Source organism: Helianthus annuus, chromosome 1 (genome assembly GCF_002127325.2).
Source record: "Helianthus annuus cultivar XRQ/B chromosome 1, HanXRQr2.0-SUNRISE, whole genome shotgun sequence".
Taxonomy (NCBI): domain Eukaryota; kingdom Viridiplantae; phylum Streptophyta; class Magnoliopsida; order Asterales; family Asteraceae; genus Helianthus; species Helianthus annuus.
The window spans coordinates 46376053-46401156 of NC_035433.2; positions in this window are offsets into that span (position 1 = coordinate 46376053).

Sequence of the window (25104 nt, forward strand, 5' to 3'; positions counted from 1 at the left end):
AATCAAACGCATACCTGCATCATCCCTTCGAAAGGAGGGATACTGCTTGATGTCACGCCACAGCAAACCCATCCCCGCCATCACCAGGGCTCCTTCTGGGATTACTGTACACTCGAAGGGGCGACCACACAACTTTGTATACAGGACGTTAGAAACATACGCATCTTTAGAAGGACCATCATCCCTAACCTTGTCTTTGGGTCCTTTCTCCCTCTAGTGCATCTCGCCAAGGATCACAGACGCATCAATATAGAAAAATTTCTTTTTCCAATCCTTGTCTTTGGAACTGGTAGGAATATCCCTCAGACAGGACACATCGGTATCTCTTCGATCGAAGGTGAAAAAGGGGGGATTTCCACACAAGAACAAACAAAAGCCCTAAACACAATAAGTTCCGGAATATGGCCTAGGGCGACATAGGAAAACTCGAACTGCCGGAGTTTCACCAATCCAAGCGGATGCAGTTGGGAAATGTGAATACGGTAATGGTCAAGTACCAATTTGAAAAACTTGGTAACGGACAGTCGAAAATTGCAAAATTTGAAGAAATCACTGAACAATGTGATTTTGCCCTCCTTTAACGGAAATGTTGTGTCCGTTCTCGATGGTAACACAGGATTCCATTCAGTCCTGATGCCGTAATCTTGCACAAGGTTGTTGTACGATACAACCCCCCACTTGCAGAACAGGGCATCAGAGCTGGCGGAGACGGAGGAAGAAGATTCACCGGTCTTAGAGGCCATTTTGTTGAAACAAGGAAGTGTAAGAAAAAGATGTGAGGAAATGGAAATGGAATTTGAACCTCACAAATAGAGGTACTATTTATACACAAAGGTAACTTTTCAAATTCAAAAAGGCGAACGAACGGAAATACGTGTCAGAGCAGGGTAAATACAGTTGTCATCCCAATGATGATTTAACTGTCACATCCTATCTTGTCGCCGCCATTTTCTCATAACACATAACGGCACTTCACTCGATAAAATTAGCCCTAAACAGGATATACTAACTTTTCTTTCTCTTAATCCGATCTCATGAAATTCATTTCATAACTTCGGACCGGGGGGACATGACGAGGTATGACCCGCATCGGCTAACCTGACCCGGTCATTACCTACTATTTTATTATAAACAAATAATTATAAACGGTTATTCTAGAATATTCCATCTTTGCATGGAAGGTCACGCAACCAAATCTCCAACTTTTTGGGAAGATCATGCAAAACCCTAACTTATCGGAGCCCATCCTAAGTTAAGGGAAACCCTAATAGTAAACTATAAATAAAGGTAAACATCTAAGGTATTGATCTATCTACTCTCATACAATTTCTCTCTCTATACACATTCCTTTTCTCCCAAAACCGAGACTTATTCTCACGCCGGAGGGTGGTTACAGGAATAACCCCATTCCTGTAACGAGTCCTAACGGTGTTCAGTTTTGCAGTTAAGCTGTTCGGATCGCCAGGTGTTGAAGTCCTCGCTGGATACTACAGTGAAGGTTTGTGTTTCTTCAAATACCATTCCAGGTTCTTGGCACTGGAGTGCCATCAAGATGAGAAAGGGTATATGCTCATCTTTTCCCAATGAGGAGATGACAAACGGCCCTTCCCATCGCGGGAAGAGTTTTCTAGTTCCTTCGGTTCGGCTAGCCTCATTCGACCTCATTACATAGTCACAGATTTTGAAATGGAACATTTTGACTTTTGCATTGTATTGTTTCTCCAACTCTCTCTTGTACTTGGCTTCACGGATCTCGGCCACTTCTCTTCTTTCTTCGGCCAGATCTAGATTTAAACGTAGCTCGGCCTTGTTAACGCCTTGGTTGTCAGCATTCCTATTTCCACTGGAATTATTGCCTCTGTTCTGTATGTTAGGTTGTAAAGAGTTTCTCCCATGCTAGTTTTTGGCATTGTTCTATCAGCCTATAGTGCGTGTGGCAATTCATCGGCCCATGCCACTCCTTCTCCGCCCAACTGTTTCTTAATTCCATCTACCATGCTTTGATTGGCCCGTTCTACCTGCCCATTAGCCTGTGGGGGGGGGGGGGCTATTGAGGAGAACATCTGCCGTATATGGAGTTTAGCGCACCATGCTTTGACCGGATTATCAGCGAACTTCTTTCCATTATCACTTACAATGTATAATGGCAAGCCGTATCTAGAAAAAATATTCTCCCACACGAATCGCAATACGTGCTCTCCGGTTATGGTGGTATGCAGTTTAGCCTCCACCCACTTAGTGAAATAATCGATTGCCACCAACAAGTACCTTACTCCTCCGGATGATTTTGGAAATGGACCTACTATGCCAATGCCCCACTTTTGAAAGGGCCAGTCCGATGACTTTGGGCTCATGTCGTTCTTTGCCCCAAGACTGATCGGAGCATGCCTCTAACAGTCATCACAACTTTGTAACTTGGCCAGGACGCTTTGGTGCATGTTGGGCCAATAGCACCCGATATAGATTGCTTCGGTGACAACCATCCTCTGCCCGAGATGAATACTACAAATTCCCCAATGGATTTCACTTATCACATAACTTGATTCCTCTGGTTCCAAACATCGAAGGAGAGGGCCCAAGAATGTTTATTGGTACAACTTTCCATCATAACTTTTTAGCTTGTGCTTTATCGGCCGGAAGCCAATCATTCATAATTTAATCAAGGATCGGTGTCATCCAAGAATGCGGACGTGCGGAAACTGCCATGACTTTTCCCGGGGGCGATATTGCTGGGGTTTTAAGAACTTTTACAAAAACTTCCTTGGATAAATGAATGAATGAAACCAATGCTAATTTGCTTAAAGCATCGGCTTTCTTGTTTTTACTCCGAGAGATGTGAACCACCTTAAAAGTGTCGAAAGATAATATCAACTCTTGAACCTTTTTTAAATATTTGGACATGGTTATTCCTTAGCTTCGTATTCTCCATTAATTTGATTAGCCACGAGTAAGGAATCTACATGAGCCAAGACAAATTTTGCTCAAGATTTAGAAGTTATTCGGAGTCCGGCTAGAAGGGCTTCGTTTTCTGCCTCATTGTTAGAGGTCTGGAAGTCAAAACACAAAACATAAGTGAACTCTCTTCCTTTTGGATCAATGAGAATGAGACCTGCCCCGACTTCTTTTTTACTTGACGCCCCATCGGTAAATAAATTCCATATTTACATGACTTCTTCTGATCCGGGGATACCTTTGCAAGTACCTTCGGGAACTTCAGCAAGGAAATCGGCAATTGCCTGCCCCTTTACGGCCCCCACTTGGCCAATCGTCCAAAAACGTCAAGCTTCCAGAGTACCTGCTGAATGTGTAGATTAGTTTGAACTTCAATGTCAAAAGCCTGGAAGTATCTTTCGATTTATCTTGATGCATGTACCAGTGCCAGAGCTAATTTCTTGATCATGGGATATCTGGTTTAGTAGTCTTTTAGAATGCGGGACGGGGATTCGAGCCAACTGTCTGTGCACGACCAGTACGGCGCTGACAACGAAGTAAGAGGCAACCTCATCGGTAATCGGGGTGGTTAACGTTGGCAAAGAACTCAAACAGACCTTTAATTCCTCGAATGTGGCTTCGGCCTCTGGAGTCCACTGGACCACATTTTTTCCGAAACTTTTTCTTTAGTACTGTCATGAAAGGGAGAGATTTTTCCGCGGCTTTAGATAGGAAACGATGTAATGCAACCATCTTGCCATTTAGAGACTGGATCTCCTTTACAGACTTCGGAGCTTTCATTTTTAAAACAGCTTTAATTTTATTCGGATGAGCTTAGACATCGAACTGCATAACCCAAACTCCAAGGAACTTCCTTTCTTCCGATCCAAACTAACATTTCTTCGGATTCAATTTCATATTCATATTCCACAATCCGGTAAAACTTTCCAAAATATCATCTATCATGCTATCTTTAGCCGTACTTTGGAACACCAGGTCGACTACATAAATTTCTAAACTGCGGCCAATCTATTGTTTGAACGCCTTATCCATAAGTCTCTGGTATGTGGCTCCGGCATTCTTCAAGCCGAAAGGTATCTTTGTGTAACAGTATAAATCCTCATTAGTGACGAAAGTTGTTTTATCCTCTTTTTCTAACACCATTTTAATCTGGTGGTATCCTTTCTAAGTGTCCAAAAATCATTTGAGATGATAGCTTGCAAGGGAATCTTCTTTAAAATCAATCTACGATAATGGGCAGTTATCTTTTGGACAGGCATTATTAAGATCGAAAAAGTCTATGCACATTTGCCAAGTGTTGTCTTTTTTCATGAACATGACTGGATTCGATACCTAGATTTGGTATCGCACTTCTCTAATTATTCCAGCATAGAGAAGCTTTTTACGTCTTCGGCGATGGCCCTAATCTAGTAGGAGCCATGCTTCATATTCTTTGGGCCATGGGTTTAGCCGAATGAGAAGTATTAATTTTATGTTCGCCCAAAGCCATAGGGACTCCACCATGCCGGAATATTTCCAAGCGAAAACGTCTTACGAACTAGTCATCAACTTCCATAAAGCCGCCTTTGTTAGCTCTGACAATTGAGCACCAATGGAGCTTTCTGTTTCAGGAAATCTGGATGGATGGACCATTCCTTTGTTGTAACGGTCTTTGAACTTGATGAACTTCGCTCTGCTTGGCTCACCTCGGACACATAGAGAGTTGATTCGGATCTAATCAATTACAGCCTCTTTTGGGAATTTTAAAGAATCATGGATTGTGGAGCTAATAATGTCGAATGGGCACATGGCAGGTCTTCCTAAAATGATGTTATGGACTGACTTTGCACCAACCACTAGAAAGGTAAGGTGTATGATATGCACAAAATATAACATATAAATTGTATCAAATGCAGTATAAAAACAACCCTTTTCAGTACTAATATTGGAAAAAGTGTGTTTCTTTGTTTACTTTAGACTTACAGGATAAAAAGCTCAAATGAACAAAAGAAACAAATTAACGACAAAAACCAGCATAAAAACAAAGAAAGGAAGTTGACACACTATACTGACCCTCCAAGCTTCACCCCAAGAATAAAAGCAACAAGTCAGAAGTGTGACAACTGGCACTTTTCCATGCATTTCGTACACTAATTAAACAGTAATTTGTGCTTTAATGTCTGTACATGATTGAATTAACAAGATAAATGAATTTCTGATTACTGTCATATACATACAATGGCATTTCATGATGAAATATTTTTATCTTTATCACATGCAACACAATATGGTTTAATTAGTGCACGAAACAAAGTTAGCACAGTTATCAGACAAACTAGAAGTACTGACAAGAGTTTAGTACTTAGACAGACGTGATGTTAAGACACAGAATGAGCCTGAAACCAAGTGTTACACTAGAGTAGTGTGTAGGGAAGTAGGGATTACAAAACTGCCTTCCTAGTGATAACTTACGTATCGGAAAGTGCCAGAAACACAATGAAACTGCAGAATTCTGAAGAAAATAAACAAATTCAGCAAAAATTCAGCTTTTAACATCTAAATCTAATGTAGAAATGTGATTTAATGGTCCAGAATACTTTCCTAAGTGTCGGGAATCGAAACTGTCATAAAAGACTACATAAAGCACACTAAACTGCGCAATTTAGCACTTTAACGAACCGGTAACCAACCGAACAACCGGACACTACCCGAAATACCAAATTTTCACTAGAAGCATTGTTTTAGTGTTAAGAAGCTAGTTATGGTCACCGAACATCCTAACTAAATCATGTAACTTACCATTAAAATGTTACACTTTACCCCCCCCCCTGTTGGATGGTTAAGGGACATGGGTCCCACACAAGATTTCTTTGTTATAGTTTATTTGATTTGTTGAGGAATACAACACAATATACCATATGCTACTTTAAATGTTGGAAGTTATATTAGAAAACCACTAGTTCTTATATCATAATCACCATCACCATTCAAGCAACCTTCTCCTCCTTCCCTTCCTCCATACCTACGGCCCAAACACCCCCTCACAACCTATCCATTTTCAATCCAATTCCAAGTAATCCAAGGTGATTCTAAGGTGTCTCGGGCTTATCTAAGAAGGTTGCAAGCATCGAAACTTGAAGGGCCTCTTGCAAGTGCTTTTAACTACTTCATCTTCATCTTGTGATCATCCCTAGCCTTGAGCTAGTAGTAAGATCATCTACACTATATTTTACAACTTATTAAGTTGGTTAAAAGATGTTACAAGTAGCTTAACATGAAGAACACTAAGAATCAAGAACATGAAACTTAAACATAAGCTTAAAAATCATAAGAAATCATGTTGTTAAGTGTTATTATGCTTCTTCATGATTGATTATTTGTGTTTATGATGATAAACATCATATGATCTTGCTAGATGGTGATTAAAGACAAAATCTAGCAAGATGAGAGGATGATTATGTTGTAGATCAAAGTAATCATCTTTGTGTTAAGGCATGAACTTGAAGTATAACATATTTTCTTGAAAAACGATGATCGAAGTGTGATGTAGATCATATAAGTAGATGATTTTAAGAATGTTTTTTCAAGAAACCAAGATAAAAATACAAGATTTACATAAACTTGGTTCTTAAAGAAATTAATCACATTTTTAGTGGTTAATCAAGTGTAGAAATATATATTTAACAAGAAAAACTCAAGAAGAAATATTTTTAGAAAATCACTTTACAAGTTGTGAATATCTAAATTCTTCAAGAATGATATTTTTAAATAAACAACCACACTTTAGAGGGTAACTAAGCTTACTAAACACACTAGTAAGTTACTACAAATTTTTGTAAATTTTCAAGTTCACGAAGTAGAGATTAATGCTTGATTTTGGCAAATTGGTAAGTATTGGTCAATTCGTTGTTGATTGTGATGATTTACAAAAGAAAATGATATGCTTTGAAAGCATGAAAACCTCCATTTTTAAGGGGAAACTATGGCAAAATTTTGCTAGAAATTAAACACTTAGAAAAATATTTTAAACAAATATTCACAAATGTATTTTAACCATGGTTTTTCATATAAAATTTGCCATAATTTTTGTTACAAAAATTATAAATATTGGAGGTTGGTTTTTGTAAATAAAAGTGAGTAAATATGTATTTAGGAGAATATATATTTAGATGTCACCATGTGTGTGATTATTTGTATATTATGTGTATTAATTATATTATTTAGGGACTTGAAATACAAGGAATTACAATCCAAATTATTACCAAAATTCCAAGAATACAAATGTATAAATTATACCCAAAATATTGGAGAAACCGAACACGGAATATAACTTACAATAAATATTCCGAAATTAGATTCATAAGTATATTTTGGTAAACGGTATTTTGGAAACCAAGAGAACAAAAATATGATTTTCGTGAGTATTATAAAATAAATCATATTCTTGACAAGAAGAAATTATATTATTGTTGGGTAAAGAAAAATACATATGTTTTCTTGAAATTATTAGAAGATATATCATTTTGGGAGAAAATATATATATTCTTAATTAAACATAGAATACATTATTTTTGGGTGAAAAATAGATTTATATATATTTTCTAAGTTAAACTTGAAAATATATTATTTTTGGAGGATTAAACGAAAATACAATTATTTTTGCCAAAGGAAAAATTATAAATAATTTTTCTATGTAAGTTTCTTAAAATATATATTTTTATTAGAAATATTATTCCGGAAAAGTTAATACAAAAATTAAGTGCAAGAATACTTAATGAATACAAGGAAATATGTATCCTCGTACGTACGAATACACGCCGGGATATGTTACAGATACTTGGCAAATACATAAGTCTAATATACACAAGTATGACTATACCCATCCTTGGCAATGTTGCAGAAATCGGCCTAGGCGGCCGATTAATCGACGCCTAGGCGCTAGTCGGTGGGTTACTGCCTAAATTTAAGCTAGTCGGTCAAAAAACTCGGTATGGTCAAAATCGGTAAAAGTCGGTAAAAGTCGGACAAAATCGGACTAATCGGGCCCATGTTTTTTGACCCAAAAAAACCCAATTTTTGAAACCTGTCCCATGGTTTAAAGCCCAAATTTTAGTTTTAAACCTATTTTAACATTTAAGTTTAGGTATTTTAACATTTAACCCCCCTCTATCTTTCACTAGTTTACATATGTTTCTAAACTTTTAAATTTATTAATAAAAAGTATAAAGTTATCTCCTAAACTTGTAAATTTATTAATAAAAAATATAAAGTTATCTATATATATATAAAAATTTGTAAAATTATACTTAAAAAGTCCAATCCGATTAATCCCGATTAATCCTTAGGCGGTACCTCACCGCCCGACTAGCGCCTAGCGCCTTCTATAACATTGATCCTTGGGAGAACACATACGCATAACTGCATGATATACCAAGCTGGAATACATTGTTTTAACTAATATTCCAAAATTTAATATATATAATTTAAGTTAAAATATTTATTATTTTAACAAAAATTATACACTTTGGAATATTATAATATACATCAATGATGTAACTCAGAATACACCAAGATTTCCAAAACAAGTCTTAATGAACAACAAATACAAAGAGTCGTTACACGAGCCAAACATCTAATAAAACATGGCACGTGTGTAGGTAGTTGTATGACTCGTAGAAGGACCTTTGAGCATACGAGATAGCAGGACACAAACTTGTGAGTTCATGTCCCCCTTTTCTCTTAACTGTTTTCGGATTTATAACTCTCGGGGGTGGAATACATGTTACGAATGTTCAAGTGGTATGACTTGGCTATGTAATGAACTATTAGATCATGTGAGCATAGATTGAATTTGAAATGCCATTAACTCTCATAAGAAATATGGACAAAGGTTAGATCTAACGGGTACGGCCGAGCCCCACTCATGGTCCTTATGTGACCACTTTGAGTGCTTTGGTGTCCCAGTCGAGGTGATTCGACAACGGTCAAGGGTGATTTGACACAGTCAAGGTGATTTGATACGGTCAAGGGAATTTGACACAGTCAAGGTGAATTTGACACAGTCGAGGGGAATTCGACACAGTCAAGGGGTTTCGACGAGGGTATAAGCCTACTCATATTGAGTGCTCCCTATGTCTTCACATACATTAATGTCCTTGCAAAACATTAATTTGATCTGTTCATAGATGCTTTTCATACCTGTTTTCAAAGGAGTCTCTCAAACATTTACAAGTTTATCAGTATTTATACGAAACGCATGAACTCGCTCAACTTTTGTTGATGTTTTCAAAATTACATGTATTTCAGGAAACAAGTTGGATCTTGGGCGCTGGTGTTGTTTCGGGATATGAATAACAAGTTTAGATGTCATCCACTTATGTTGGTTTGTAACTTAATCAGAGGTTGTGTCATTTGAAACTTAATTTACTGGTGTTTGTAATATTTTAAACTTTATGAATGGATGAACATCATTTTGATCATATAGTTGTTTATTATAATTGAATGCAATGGTATTGAACAAGTCACACATCATATGCTTCCGCAAAAGTCAGGGTGTGACAAGAAGCCCAACACGGGGCCGTGTCTGATAGGCATGGGCTGTGCCCTAGTCAAGATTCCTTAGGGAATAAAGACAAATAGAAAATGACAAAGGACACGAGGCCATGTCCCCTAAGCACGGGCCGTGGTCAACTCTCAGATTTGCAAATCTGGGTTCGTATAACAAGTACAGGGGCCACGGGGTCGTGCCCACCAGGAACGTGATCGTGCCCACCAGGCACGGGGCCATGTGAGTCTCATGTTTCCAACTATAAATAGAGGTGCTTGGCTCACTTGCAAACCATCCTTTGGCAAACCACTTCTCTCACTTCCACCACCATAACACCATCATCTTCCATCACTTTAGTTAGAGTAGTATCGGGATCCAAGATCGATAGTAAGAGCTTTTGTCAAACTAAGGCCATGCTTGGCTACTATCTTACATCACTTGGTGAAGACGAAATCTTTTGTGTATTACTTTTGATTTCTAACATTTGGTCACTTTTTTAATTGGGTATGTATTAATGACTTTAATAACTAGTTTTTTATATTGAAGGGGACTTTTTATTCTATTATCTTTCATGTTTTATTGATTCACTCATTCGTGTCTTTACGGTCTATGTAAAGCGCGTTAACTACTTGGAAAGAGGTTAGAAGGGGGAATTAAGAATGGTTTGTAATCCCTTATAAACAGACTACTATTAAAACTTTAAATCGGCCTTGTGGGAGTGTATCTCTGCTGACTCAGACCAATATGGCAGAGGGTAGCGTTGCCTCCAAAAGAGGGACATGCCATATTTGCATTAATAACTTACTTAATTATCTTTCAATAATCCAGCCTTGAGGGACTGTATCCCTGCTGACTCAGACCAATATGGCCGAGGGTGGTGTTGCCTCCAAAAGAGGGACATGCCACTATAACTAAGATAATCTCTTAAAAAACTCAAAGTGCGGAAATCATCAAAGGATACATAGAAGATAAGTTGGAGCCAGGTGATTCTTTCTTGTTATTTATTTCTTTCATTTATTTTATTTTCTTTCTTCATTTTACATGTTTAAAAACCTTTTTCTCAAAATTTGGGTCGATTAGATGTTGACGTTAAACCGGTATTAAAAGCTCTTGTGACCTTCGATGACCTCGGTATCTTACCATCACTACACTACGCCAACGAAAGGTGCACTTGCCCTAAGGTGTTGTAGAGAGTGATAGCTTATATCGTGTTTTATAAATATAAATCTTGATAAAAAGAGTAAAAAGTACCTAAAAATATATAAAAAAATCCGTACACGCTCGCACATGTCAGTGTACCATTCAGGCTAATGCTCCGGTGTCTAGGGTTACGGGAAGGGTGATTTGCCCAATCGGCTGGATCACCTCCCCAGAAAAGCTTACCACAGGAATGGAGACCTGTATCACTTTTGCCTTGGTGATTGGGGCCAATTGCTTAAAGCATTGCTAATACATAATTTCAGATGCACTGCCACTGTCCACGTAAATTAGGCGAATCTTGTGACCGACAATAATGGCTGATACGATTTTAGGTCCTTCCTTAATTTCCTCCATCGGAATGGGTGGGAAAGATATTGACTGCTGCATCCATGGCGCCATAAGATGCCGAGAACGTTTTATTCCTTGATTCTGCAACTTTCGGATCATGCGAATTCCGGATTGATTGTTCGGATTTACAACCATAACCGGAGCTGTTTTCCATCCTTCACCTCTTTGAAAAGATGCGACAGTTTTCCAGACTGAACAACTTTGTAAATTTCTTTACTTTGTCAATTTCTTACTTTAATGGCCAACAATCATCAGTTTTATGTCCTTTTGCTCGATAATATTCATAATACTTTTTTAAATTTTTATCTCTGGTTGAGCGCAACTTAGGAGGTGTGGGAAAACTAGCCCCTTTAGCACTCAAGATCTCGCTTGGAGATTTGGTAAGGTCGGATAAATGATGGAACCATGAACTGATGCTTCGGCTTTTAGAATTATTTCGATCGTTTCAATTGTAGGAGTGGTATCGGCTTCTACTCCCAGAGGGGCTTTTGTCAAAGGCTAAGTCACCATTTCTTTTCCAAGACAAATATTTCATGTCGGACTATGAAGCTGTGTTACAGGCATTCTTTCCCCTGGCAAAGGCTCGAGCCTTGTCCTTTAAAAATTCAATGGTTTTAGGGAGATTTTCATGCAATTTTTCCACCAGTTGGTTGTTCCAGACTCCATGGCAGAAGCCAGAGACCCACAACTGATCAATGACTCCACTAATCTGCATACTTTCCCGATTGAAACGATCAATGAAGTTATCCAAAGATTCCCTGTCCTTTCGACGGATGTTATGAGCTTCTGTTATGGCTTTTGAATAATTCCTCTGTTGGCTAGAATTTGGAGAAATAACCCCCGAAACTCCTCAAAATCGTCGATTTGTCCTTCGGATAGTGCATCAAACCACACCCTTTCAGCCTCGGTAAGAGTTTGAGCGAACATAAAACACCACACTGGCATCGACCATTGTTCCACCTTAGCTGCACCATCGAATTCGAACATATGGTCGTCCGGATCTGTGGTACCATCATATTTTTTGATGGTTAACGTCATTTTTAGCTTCGGTGGCAACTTAGCGTTGACAATTCTTTGTGAGAACTTTGACTTTGCCGTCATGGAGATAGGGTGATATGGTTTTGTTAGCTTTGTTTCCTCCGTGGTGGTTCCTTGCTTCCATAAGCCCTGCAAGGAGTTTATGTAGTTAGATTTTGGAGCGAAGTGGAAGTAACAATATTGTAGACCATCGGTGCCGAGACAATGAAACCTTGATTTCTTACATCATTTTCTTCATTGAACAACCTAGTTCGTAAACTAGGGATCTGCTCTTCTCTTGCCTGCTAAGACTTTAAACGTCAGAAGAGTAGCATTTTTTTCGCAAGAAACGCTGTATTGAACTCTCCTAGAGATGGAGTATCAATCAGCACAAACGACATGGAAGTGTTAGGCCCAGAGCTCAAAGGAACTGAGACTGCGGAAACTTCACCCGGAATTGTAGCTGAAGTTGTTAATGCAAAAGAAGTGCCCATATCGAGAGGACCTGGAGCTGCCATAATTCAGTATTGTTCAAAAGGTTTAACTAGTGAAAGACTATGAACAGAAATCGGATGGCGCCACTTGAATATTCAAAAACCAGACCTGTATATCGATCTATTGAGTGATCCTCAAGTTGCAAGGAAAACGACCTGCAAAACCAACAAACCGTTAGGCTCGTCGCAGAGATGGGAGGGCCACTCTGCGACCACCCTCCGACGTGAGAGTAAGTATGTGTTTCTAGAGGGAGAAGAGAGAGAGAGAGAGAGAGAGAGAAAAAAAAAGGACGAAGATACAGGACAGCTGTCACACCCCCAAATTACCACATAGGGAGTGTCCCTGTTAGGCGTGTGACATACCAATAACGAGCCACCAATTACATTGAACCCATACAAGTTATAATTAAAATCCCCATTATTAATAAAAACATCTTCAACAAGTAAAAACGAAAATCAATAAGTTCAGCGGAAGCAAATAGTAAACGAAATTAAATTGTTTCAAAACCCAAGTATAGTATCAAGAAATCAGTCATATAGATCCTTCCTGTCGACCCATGACCACTCCAGCTACTCCAGACAGCAAGTTCCCCAAATCCAAGATACCTAACGACCTGCGAGCATGCAACAAGTGTATCAGACAACGCTGGTGAGTTCATAGTTTTACGAAAACGTTGATTACCAAGTGTTTAGTTAATCCATTGAATTTAATTCCGAAAGTAATGTTTGAAAACAATGTTGATAATACCCCGATACAAGACGGCTTCTAATTATTTTGCCCTTTCTCCAATGCTCCTATCAAAGCATTGGTCATGACTAGGTCATTAGTTCAACACCCGTCCTCCCAGGAACGGGGTGAGGTTGCCAAACCTAAGTAGCGCTACTAACTAATACCATGTTACCATCCAAGTAACCAAACAACACGGGGGGACTTTAAAGGTGATAGGAAGAGTATATTATCCAACATTCCCGTTTTTACCCAAAAGACTTATCCCTCCCAGGAATACCCACTGACTGTCCCAACCACCGGGACGCATGCTCAAGAAAGATGAACTCACCTCGGATTGCTCGGTTAGACTTAGTTACTTGTTTGTCAAAGGATTACACACGCCCTATCATGGTTACCACCAACAATCAGTTTCGAATGCACATAAATCACCTATTTTCCGTACACATTGCACAAGTAGCGAGCAAGTAAGGTACATATCATCACCCAAGTTACAGCAAGTGTTCAAGCCATAAGTATACTTAAGTTACAAGTTCGCATTTCACAATGATTCATATCAAGTAGTTTGGTTTTCATTCAAGCAAGCATGCATGTTCACGCACTCGTGACAACTTAATAGTCAGTACATTGATCATTCAAGTGTGCGACTACATTCCTAGTCTGCGGTTTACTGAGCAAACGGACCCAACCATGAAGTGTACGGTCCGTAGATTACCTAGTCCTTTATTATCCGAAGGGAATGTGCGACTCATTAGAGTGGGGCAGCCCACACCGAGTGTGCGGCTACTGGCTTGCACGGCCCAACAATCATAATGGCCCAACTACAATGTGAAACTCAAGATAGTCTGTGACAACAGTGAAGTGTGCGGCCATAGTTTCAAAGTCATGTAAATTTACTCAGTTATAATTTACCCAATACCTAAACATGTGTTCCTAGTTTTTTTTTTTTCAAATAGTTATGCACATTAACAGATAATCATCATCAACGAAAACATCACATGGGCCGCCCTTTTAATTGTGTGGGCCAATACCTATCTAAACATGTGCGGCCCACTAGTGACTCCCATCCAAATACATTACCAAATCGTATCCATTTAAATTAACAACAACCAAAGTCAACTTATGTAAGTTATGAATTTGCTAAGATGTTGCAGGTATTCTATCAATAAATGCAAGCAGCATCAAACTAATAAACTATAGCCAAGATGGTGGCCGACAAGTATAAATTTAGTCAAAATCTCATTGGACCCCAATGACAACAACTCATCATTAACAACATCAGTACACATGAGCCGCCATTTGCATGTAATGTTTACACAATTTCTATGTTACTGACACAACATTGAAATTTCCACTTGCACATGAGCCGCCATTTGCATTCAAGGTTACCAAACCTTTTTCAACCACTAAACTTCCATTCTATTGGACCGATAACTATTGTTACATCAACATCTATTATAAGTCATATATTTGTTACATGCATACATCAATATCAAACACACATAATTATTCAAGAACCAACTATTCAATTCACATATAAAATGATTCGCATATAAACAAGATCACCAATCACATGTTGCACGTAAATGAAAACGGTCAATCAAGACTTGATATCAAACAATTCGTGTAAACATACTAACCAAAAAGGTGACCGGATAAGATGTTAATTCGAGAGGAGGGCCTGCTGCTTATGTCGTGCGACCAGGAAGAGGGGGTAGGGTTTCTACTGCTTCGCGAAGGAGATGGATGAGGGTAGGGGTTTGTTATAGTTATAAACTTAATCAGAGTTTGATTTAGAGTATGATACGTACATATCTAAAACATATATGCGTGACACACAAGTGGGGTTTGGGTCCGGTTGGGTTTAAGGGTCTTGGGCCCGAAAGATTTGGGTTTCGAGGAGCTGGGCCGGTGATGAACCGTGGAGGGAAAGAACGAATATGGGTGTTTGGGCCGAACCAAGTTGGGCAGGTGGACGTACAAGTGCATGGGGAAGAATTTGGTTTGGCAATTTAATTATGTAATTCATTTATTTATTTATTTATTTATTTATTTATTATTATTTTTTTTATTATTCCATACATATTAATAACTAATAAATATATATATGACCCACCAACTAACATAGATTTATCATTTTCACGCTAAGGGTTCGGGCCTCAAAAGTTTCGAGTTATACGGGTTATATCATGGTTCAAACGATTCGGATAGGTTCGTCGCCAAACGGACTTGGTTTCGACTACAAGTTCGCACACAATAACTAAACAAGTATAAATTCAATTTGTCGAACAAAAATAGATAACTATATATATTTAGTTGTAAGGGCGAAACGAACGATTTATATCTCGAAGTTACAGGTTGTCACATCATCCCCAACTTGAAAGAAATTTCGTCCTGAAATTTGACAAGTAAGCACAGAAGAGTGAAGCGATAGAAACTCAAATTAAACTATATGTAATACTACGCAAATAATAATCACGAATAATAATCAAGCATTACACGCAATCACTAAGCATCTAGATAACTGCACAGACACCACGTAAACCAAATTGTAAAACAGGATTGCGAGGTCAATTGGGTGTTACATCATCCCCAACTTGAAAGGAATTTCGTCCCGAAATTCGCCAATGGTATGTCGAAAGTTGGTCCCACCATTTGAACAATCGGGTCTTCAAATTCAGAGGTAACAGAAGAATTCACAGCTCCCAGCTGTGCTAAGGAGGTTGTAGCTACGCAGTCTTGAAAATCCTATGATGAATCTGTAATAGTATCCAGCGAACCCAAGGGATTGCTGTATCCCAGAAGGAAATCAGGATTTGCATAAGGTCAATTCTGAAATTACACCTAACGATATGGAAGTAAACCAGGTAACTCTTCAGAAGACACGTCAGAGTTAGTATAGCAGAGTAGCCCTTCCGTAGACACTTCTGGGCTTTCACGACTGAGACAATGTCAACAATGGCATCACTACGATGATCTTAAACTGATAAGGATTTCCCCACTGGGGAGAGGGACACGCGCGATTTTCTCTTTCCTGAGAATTTCTGTGTGATGCACAGATAACTAAATCCATGCCAATGACCATGTCAAAACTTACAAGAATATCGAGGAGTAGGTCAATGTCGAACACTTGACCCACGAGATCAAGTTTACAACCAAAAAGAACATGAGAAGCTTCTATCGACTTACTATCAGTTAATTCTACGACATGCTTATTTACAAGAAAGATGGAAGTCAGTCCTAACTAACGACTGAACCCTAAGGTACATAACTCCAATCGAATCATGAGTCAAATAAAACAGAAGCAGAAAAAGATCATTCAAAGAAGACGTACCGGTCTCAACATTGCCTTCACTGCGAGTCTCCCCCAGCGCCAATAGTATATACTCCTCCACGTGCTCCGTTCCCACCATTGTTCCCATTGTTGCCGCTCCCAGTATTGTTGTTGTTGCCAGTATTCTGATTAAGCTGAGGGCAATCCCTCTTAAAATGACCCTCATCACCACACTGAAAGCACCCCTTTTGATTTCCCTGGTTCTGTTGAGACTGTTGCCTCTCCTGTTGCTGTGGCTGCTGCTGTGGCTGCTTTGGAAGCCAGACCCTGCAATCTTTAGCCATATGACCCACCTTGTTGCACCTATGACATACCCGGGTGCACGGCCCGCGATGGTGAAACATACACTTATCACACTTTGGTAACTTTCCCGCGTAAGAACCCTGATTTGAATTGTTGCTCTGATTCTGGTTCACAGAAGACGACTGGCTAAAACTACGGTGGATGCTGTTGTCTGCCCTTTTCTGAGATTGGCTGGCACCGGTTGCTTTGTCAGTATCGTTCCATTTTCGCTTGTGGTCACTAGCAGGTGTTGTAGCTGTAGCAGTCGAGGTAGTAGCAGAAACACGTGGCGGCAGGTTGCCACGTTCGACCTCTTGGTCAGTAATCTTATGTGCTAGACGGACGATACGGGGCAGATTGTCTAAGTTTGCAGCAGTCACGTACCCCTTAACAGCTGGTGCTAAGCCCTTGAGATACAACTCAATACGCCGAGGTGGGGGTCGAGACATGTTAGGGCACAAAGTTGCTAAATCATTAGACCTCCTAGTGTATGCTTCAATCTCAGATCCTTCCATTTTCAAATTGTAGAACTCGTTCTCCAGTTTCTGAATCTCATCACGAGGACAATACTCCTCTCGCATCAACTCCTTGAAATCATCCCAAGTAGTGGCGTTCGCCATCTCGATGCCCAACATTTGTACTTGGGCATTCCACCAAGTTAAGGCACCATCCTCCAAAGTGCCTGTAGCATACTTCACACGGTCCCCCACGGGACAGTTGCACATAGCAAATACTGATTCAGCCTTCTCGAACCAACGCAAGAGTCCCACAGCCCCTTCAGTCCCACTGAAGGTCTGTGGTTTACAATCCATGAACATCTTGTACGTACAAGCAGGTGGAGCAGGTGGATTGTTTTGATTCGCGGGTTGACCTAAAACGAAGGAAGTAAGACGCACGGGTAAGATTCGAGTATACGACACAAGGATAGAAAGTAATTGGCACATATCGTACCAGCCTGGTAAGCCGCTAGGGCTTCAGCTACACGAGTGTTGATCAAGTCGGTTAATTCGGCCTGGGTCATAGCAATGTGACCACGTCCACCACCTCGGCCTCCTCCACGTCCACTCATGGTTCTATATAAGAGAAGGGAACAATCTTAAGGGTCGAAATGAGGTAAAAGTCGAGTATTGCATTGAAATCTACAAACTACCAAGTTTACACACAATAGGGCAGAACCCTTCTCACGCTCGTTAAGCCTCACTGGGACTTGCATGCACCTCGCGTTATTATTATGTGTGCACCCATAATAATAAGGCGATTTGCATGCTTATCTCAGTGCCTCTTAACTTGCGCTAAAAGGTTCCCCACATTCAAATAGCAAGCGAAAGGTTTTATAGGATCAAGAATCACAATAGTCGAAGGGTAGTGTCACACTAATAGATCACATAACAAGGGTTGGTAACATAAGGGCTCATACTGTTGTGCCAAGTGTGCGTTCACGTGTAATGTTATACATAAGTGTACACTAGATATACTATGCAATAGTAAATGAGAAACGAACCTTGCAGTCTGGAGCTGAGTGTCATGGTCGATTTCGGTACTGTTCGGTTATAGTCTGGTTTTATGAAAACGTTTTAAAACCAAGTTCACTATAACCAATGGCTCTGATACCAAACTGTCACACCCCCAAATTACCACATAGGGAGTGTCCCTGTTAGGCGTGTGACATACCAATAACGAGCCACCAATTACATTGAACCCATACAAGTTATAATTAAAATCCCCATTATTAATAAAAACATCTTCAACAAGTAAAAACGAAAATCAATAAGTTCAGCGGAAGCAAATAGTAAACGAAATTAAATTGTTTCAAAACCCAAGTATAGTATCAACAAATCAGTCATATAGATCCTTCCTGTCGACCCATGACCACTCCAGCTACTCCAGACAGCAAGTTCCCCAAATCCAAGATACCTAACGACCTGCGAGCATGCAACAAGTGTATCAGACAACGCTGGTGAGTTCATAGTTTTACGAAAACGTTGATTACCAAGTGTTTAGTTAATCCATTGAATTTAATTCCGAAAGTAATGTTTGAAAACAATGTTGATAATACCCCGATACAAGACGGCTTCTGATTATTTTGCCCTTTCTCCAATGCTCCTATCAAAGCATTGGTCATGACTAGGTCATTAGTTCAACACCCGTCCTCTCAGGAACGGGGTGAGGTTGCCAAACCTAAGTAGCGCTACTAACTAATACCATGTTACCATCCAAGTAACCAAACAACACGGAGGGACTTTAAAGGTGATAGGAAGAGTATATTATCCAACATTCCCGTTTTTACCCAAAAGACTTATCCCTCCCAGGAATACCCACTGACTGTCCCAACCACCGGGACGCATGCTCAAGAAAGATGAACTCACCTCGGATTGCTCGGTTAGACTTAGTTACTTGTTTGTCAAAGGATTACACACGCCCTATCATGGTTACCACCAACAATCAGTTTCGAATGCACATAAATCACCTATTTTCCGTACACATTGCACAAGTAGCGAGCAAGTAAGGTACATATCATCACCCAAGTTACAGCAAGTGTTCAAGCCATAAGTATACTTAAGTTACAAGTTCGCATTTCACAATGATTCATATCAAGTAGTTTGGTTTTCATTCAAGCAAGCATGCATGTTCACGCACTCGTGACAACTTAATAGTCAGTACATTGATCATTCAAGTGTGCGACTACATTCCTAGTCTGCGGTTTACTGAGCAAACGGACCCAACCATGAAGTGTACGGTCCGTAGATTACCTAGTCCTTTATTATCCGAAGGGAATGTGCGACTCATTAGAGTGGGGCAGCCCACACCGAGTGTGCGGCTACTGGCTTGCACGGCCCAACAATCATAATGGCCCAACTACAATGTGAAACTCAAGATAGTCTGTGACAACAGTGAAGTGTGCGGCCATAGTTTCAAAGTCATGTAAATTTACTCAGTTATAATTTACCCAATACCTAAACATGTGTTCCTAGTTTTTTTTTTCAAATAGTTATGCACATTAACAGATAATCATCATCAACGAAAACATCACATGGGCCGCCCTTTTAATTGTGTGGGCCAATACCTATCTAAACATGTGCGGCCCACTAGTGACTCCCATCCAAATACATTACCAAATCGTATCCATTTAAATTAACAACAACTAAAGTCAACTTATGTAAGTTATGAATTTGCTAAGATGTTGCAGGTATTCTATCAATAAATGCAAGCAGCATCAAACTAATAAACTATAGCCAAGATGGTGGCCGACAAGTATAAATTTAGTCAAAATCTCATTGGACCCCAATGACAACAACTCATCATTAACAACATCAGTACACATGAGCCGCCATTTGCATGTAATGTTTACACAATTTCTATGTTACTGACACAACATTGAAATTTCCACTTGCACATGAGCCGCCATTTGCATTCAAGGTTACCAAACCTTTTTCAACCACTAAACTTCCATTCTATTGGACCGATAACTATTGTTACATCAACATCTATTATAAGTCATATATTTGTTACATGCATACATCAATATCAAACACACATAATTATTCAAGAACCAACTATTCAATTCACATATAAAATGATTCGCATATAAACAAGATCACCAATCACATGTTGCACGTAAATGAAAACGGTCAATCAAGACTTGATATCAAACAATTCGTGTAAACATACTAACCAAAAAGGTGACCGGATAAGATGTTAATTCGAGAGGAGGGCCTGCTGCTTATGTCGTGCGACCAGGAAGAGGGGGTAGGGTTTCTACTGCTTCGCGAAGGAGATGGATGAGGGTAGGGGTTTGTTATAGTTATAAACTTAATCAGAGTTTGATTTAGAGTATGATACGTACATATCTAAAACATATATGCGTGACACACAAGTGGGGTTTGGGTCCGGTTGGGTTTAAGGGTCTTGGGCCCGAAAGATTTGGGTTTCGAGGAGCTGGGCCGGTGATGAACCGTGGAGGGAAAGAACGAATATGGGTGTTTGGGCCGAACCAAGTTGGGCAGGTGGACGTACAAGTGCATGGGGAAGAATTTGGTTTGGCAATTTAATTATGTAATTCATTTATTTATTTATTTATTTATTTATTTATTTATTATTATTTTTTTTTATTATTCCATACATATTAATAACTAATAAATATATATATGACCCACCAACTAACATAGATTTATCATTTTCACGCTAAGGGTTCGGGCCTCAAAAGTTTCGAGTTATACGGGTTATATCATGGTTCAAACGATTCGGATAGGTTCGTCGCCAAACGGACTTGGTTTCGACTACAAGTTCGCACACAATAACTAAACAAGTATAAATTCAATTTGTCGAACAAAAATAGATAAGTATATATATTTAGTTGTAAGGGCGAAACGAACGATTTATATCTCGAAGTTACAGGTTGTCACAACAGCGTACTTTGAGTATACTTGGAGTAGAGTATTTATACTTGTAGAGTGAGATGACGTCATCCGGCCCCTTCCGTCCTCTTTGATATGCATCCTGTTATTTGGACGAAGTGTTTTTGGGTGTTCTCTGGACCGGATATATCTCTTTATTATTCGGTGGCCGGATGTGACGTCCAGAGGTAATTGGTATTACCTCTACAAAGAGCAAACAAGTTTTATTGAAGTGAGAAGGCAAGTGATGAAGAAAATAAAACAAGATCAAATGAAGGAACAGTAAGCCAATAGACAAAAAACAACATAAATAATGTATGTTGAAATCACTCCAACATTTGCAATTTTACTTTCCTTTGTCATGCTTATGCCAACTTAAATAAACATTTTAATGCTAGAATATTTCTTAGGTTGTTGGTATGCAAGAAATAAAGGGAATATTTCCTTTCCATGTGTCTTTGAGGAACTCTCAATGCATACATATGTAAGAAGCATCAGTCCAGACTTCAAGGAGCAGTCCAAGAAATCTGCGTGTATACTTTTGTTTTTGTTCTCTCCTACTTGTTACTCATTTTATTGAATTTCATTTAGGCAATTTTTTAAATTCACCACTAATCACCGATATCATATATACCTACAAAAAGCAACTTGGATTGCCTTTCTATAATGAAAAGTGACGAGTTTAAAAAACCACACATACATACCCTTTTGTTTGGGTTGTCTCTCTAGAATAAAAAGTGGTGACATATGCATACAAAAAGTAACTTAAGACATCATAATTTGTAAAAAATCATGACCTTTCAATTATAACTTAAGATATAGTGGTTTGTAAGAAGTCATGACCTATCACTTATAACTTAAGACACAATAGTTTGCAAAAAGTCATGATCTTTCTCACTTATAACTTAAGAAATAATGGTTTGCAAAAAGTCACGGCCTTTTAATTATAACTTAAGAAACAATGATTTAAAAAAATTGTCACTACTTTTCAATTATATGATATAATATTATAATGTTATACCACCGTTTCGATTGAAAAATGAACACTTCAATTTACAGTAGAACTTTCTTAAAAATGCAAAACATGCGTATGAGAAAGGAAAGTTCAGGTCTTGAAATTCTAAGAATACTCGAAGGCAATGTTACAGGCATGCAATCAAAACCATTTTTTGTTTTTTAAAATCAAAAGAAAGTATATACCCCATTTGTGTGCATCAGAATCAAATCCAAAACTTTTAAGTGACACCAATTTTTCTAATGAAATCATCAAATTGAATAAGAACATCACTTTCGATCATCGATTAAAAAAGAATAATTAGTTTAAAATTTTCTGATCCACAAAAATGAAGAATAGAGGTGGCTACTGTGATAAAAATGAAATTAATTTTCGTAAATCATTTATTGAATAATTGATATCATGATTGGAATTAGGGCTGTAAACGAACCGAACGTTCAACGAACAGTTCGTGAACCGTTCGGCGGGAAGTTCGTTTATGTTCGTTCGTTTAATAAACGAACGAACACGAACAAGAAATTCCGTTCGATTAGTTAAATGAACGAACATGAACAAAGGTCTCGTTCGTTCAGTTGTGTTCGTGAACGTTCGGTAAGGTGTTCGTGAACACTCGTTCATTTGCGTCCGTTTATGTTCATATGTTCGTGTTTTAATTTTTTTATACTTTCATATATTTTATCTATACTTTTTATACTATTAAGCGTTTATTTATATCATTATCCTAACAATTAAACTAGGAAACCCTCTTTCACCTTATTTATGCACCATTTCCCTTTCTTTTCTCATTATTTACATTGACGAATATGATCTACCTCCGTTCCACAATAAGGATTCATGTTCTAGTGCTACTCTTTGGGCCATCCACCTTTATCCTTCATCGCGTTCGCCAAATTTATTTGTGTTCGCTTGTGTCCGTGAACCGTTCGTGAACACGCTCATTTCCTTAATGAACGAACACGAACATAAAATCTCGTTCAGTAAGTGTTCATGAACCGTTCGTGAACACATTTATTTCCTTAACGAACGAACACGAACAAGACCTTGTTCGTGTTCGTTCGGTTCGTTTACAGCCCTAATTGGAATGAAATCTAAATTATCTGTTCATATAAACAAAATGTTAGATTTGTCTCTATATGTATTAAAAAAATATGTTTCCGCAAATATCTTTGATTGAACAATCCAAAAAACAAAACTAAGATTTTGAAGTTTTTTTTTTTTAAATTGACATGTCATTTGTTCAAAGCTATGAATACGGATCTAAAATTGTTTACCATAGATTTGTCTTTTGATGTATTGTTTGACACTTTTGTTTATCATAAATTTACCTTTCCATGTGTTTTTTTTACATTTTTTTAATTAGGGATTGGATACTGGTTTATAATACCCCAGTAGTTTTTGTTTTTATCACCGTTTATGTTATACTGTTATGAAGACGCCGAAATGACGAGACTAATATTGATCAACTCAATGAAGCGTGAGGTCTTGAGTTCAAGTCTCACAAAAAAAATTCATTGTTCAAAAATAAATAAATAAATAAACAGCGGATTTGTTTGGAGCCCATTTACAAACTAATAAGATTAAGGGTATTGAGATTGAATGTTCATTATGACAAGTGTGACGATAAATGATTGGCGTAGGTGAAAATAAAAAGAATATTTCTAAGTAAAATGTTTTAATATAGTGTTGTAGGCCGGTGGTTTGGAAAAATAAAAAGAATGCTTTGCATAAACGTAAAAATTTTAGCATACGATATAGTGATACCAAATACATAACGCACGGATTGCATTAACTCGTTGTCTATAAAGAGAAGAAAGTAATTGAGAGAAACTGGAGCTCTATTCCCAGGCGATGAGTGATTTTGAGACCTGTAATATTTTTATAAGATGTACAATCTAATAAACTCTTGTCGTTCAACTAAAAGTTATCTTGTAAATGTTGTGGTTTATGTATTGTTACCCTAAATTCTATGGATAAAAAAACAAATCAAAGAGTCTAATCTGTATTTTACCCTAAATACTATGGATACAAAGATAAATATCTTCTTGTCACTTATTATCTTTCGTAAGTTAGAGTGGGACTCAATCATAACATATAGGATGAACAGTGGCGTATTCATTAAGAGGGTAGACCAGCATCCAACCCAGAAACTGTATTGTGTACTGGGGCTAAACAAAACGTCCCTTAAACAAATTTGCAAGTTGGGATTTAGGCAGTCACCATAGGTGGGATTGCTCGAGTAAAAAAAGGTTAGATCATACAAGGATAAATGGATTTTATCATCCTAAATTAAGAAAAATTGGTCAATACTACTCCCAACTTTCATTTTGCCTCCCACCACCCTCTACTTAACATTTAGGTGCCAGTGTCACCCCTTCGTTAAATAATCACTAACTGAGTTTGTTTTTTAATCCTTCGTGGCATGTGGATGATGAGGTTGACAGCCTAGGTGGCTAATTTATCCAATTAATGTGTCATGCTAGTAGATCTGGAACATATTTTATAAATAACAAAAGAAATTAAATATATATATATATACATATATATATATATATATATATATATATATATATATATATATATAGAGAAAGTATAATGTACTTCAGGTCTTAACCTACATTAACATACATGACAAAAAATATAACGTGCGTTATTATCATAGAACGTGCGTGATTATAGTCCCATGCGTGATTATGTGGTCCCATGCGTGATTATGTGGTCCCATGCATGATTATACCTCTGATCCAACGGTTACCATTGTCTCCTACGTGATGTATGATAAGGCTTTTTGTATGTTAACCTTACTCTATATATATAT